This window comes from Rana temporaria, chromosome 5, assembly GCF_905171775.1.
Source record: "Rana temporaria chromosome 5, aRanTem1.1, whole genome shotgun sequence".
Classification (NCBI taxonomy): domain Eukaryota; kingdom Metazoa; phylum Chordata; class Amphibia; order Anura; family Ranidae; genus Rana; species Rana temporaria.
In genome coordinates, this window is record NC_053493.1 from 83,374,571 (window position 1) to 83,376,448 (window position 1,878).

The window sequence follows — 1,878 nt, forward strand, 5'->3', positions numbered from 1 at the left end:
TTTAAGTGTCAGTGTATATTACACTTGGTGCCCTTTATGTCTTTTGTATGGTTTATGTGGGGAGTTGTCCCATTATTTCCACCTTTGGAGTAAGCGACTGTACGAGTGTGTATGTATGTATATATGTATATGTATATATATATATATATATATATATATATATATATATATATATATATATATATATACACATATACACACACACACTGAATATATGTATTTTGTTTTTTATATTTCCTTCAACAAAGATGACATGATGACGTGCATTGTAAGTGTCCGACATCACTGGTGATTTTAAAGAAGATCATCAGGAAATCTGTGCAATGAATAAAGCTGCCCCATATAAATATTTATAAATTATACAAAAAAAGCAACTTTTTAAAGACATTAACAGACGTTACATTAATCTAGTCTATTTCTAACAAAAAATATTTTAAATTGCTTTAAAGTATAAGAGTGCATTTGCTAAACAATATGAGGCTATTCTGGAAAACTGCTCCTGTATTTATATCCATATTTACTGCAAAATGTAACCTTGCCACCTCTATAAACTGTATTTTGGAGATGGGGGGGGGGGGGGGATTCAGCAATCTGTCAACCAATAGCAGCTTTTTCACAGCATAAAAGGACCCAGCAGGCCACTGGCAACACAATTATAATAGCATACCTCCCAACTTTTGAGATGAGAAGGAGGGTAAAATTGGTAAAATTATGTAGGCATAGGACACACCCCCTGTCACGCCCCATTAAAGGAGAATTATAAAAAAATATATTAGTTAAACCCACAAGTGCTTTTTTTACCACTACTATTACTTCATATTGGCTTTTGAACTTTGCAAATGCAGCAATTTAGAAATTGGTTATAAAGTGCATTTTACATACAATTATATAGAGCAAACCAAAATGAGGGACAAATGAGAAGGAAAGAGGGACAGTCGGGAGGTATGATAATAGTATATTCATATGGAGGACAAGGCTTTTCTTCAAAAAAGGTAACCGATTTATCATATGGGAACTTTTTCAGAGGCAACAGGGATTCATATAAATGTATAATTTTAATGAAGTTTAGGTGTAGTTAGACTTTAAATATAACATTTTCACAGCATAAAAGGACCCAGCAGGCCACTGGCAACACAATTATAATAGCATACCTCCCAACTTTTGAGATGAGAAGGAGGGTAAAATTGGTAAAATTATGTAGGCATAGGACACACCCCCTGTCACGCCCCATTAAAGGAGAATTATAAAAAAATATATTAGTTAAACCCACAAGTGCTTTTTTTACCACTACTATTACTTCATATTGGCTTTTGAAATTTGCAAATGCAGCAATTTAGAAATTGGTTATAAAGTGCATTTTACATACAATTATATAGAGCAAACCAAAATGAGGGACAAATGAGAAGGAAAGAGGGACAGTCGGGAGGTATGATAATAGTATATTCATATGGAGGACAAGGCTTTTCTTCAAAAAAGGTAACCGATTTATCATATGGGAACTTTTTCAGAGGCAACAGGGATTCATATAAATGTATAATTTTAATGAAGTTTAGGTGTAGTTAGACTTTAAATATAACATTTTCACAGCATAAAAGGACCCAGCAGGCCACTGGCAACACAATTATAATAGCATACCTCCCAACTTTTGAGATGAGAAGGAGGGACATCTATTGGTAAAATTATGTAGGCATAGGACACACCCCCTGTCACGCCCCATTAAAGGAGAATTATAAAAAAATATATTAGTTAAACCCACAAGTGCTTTTTTTACCACTACTATTACTTCATATTGGCTTTTGAAATTTGAAAATGCAGCAATTTAGAAATTGGTTATAAAGTGCATTTTACATACAATTATATAGAGCAAACCAAAATGAG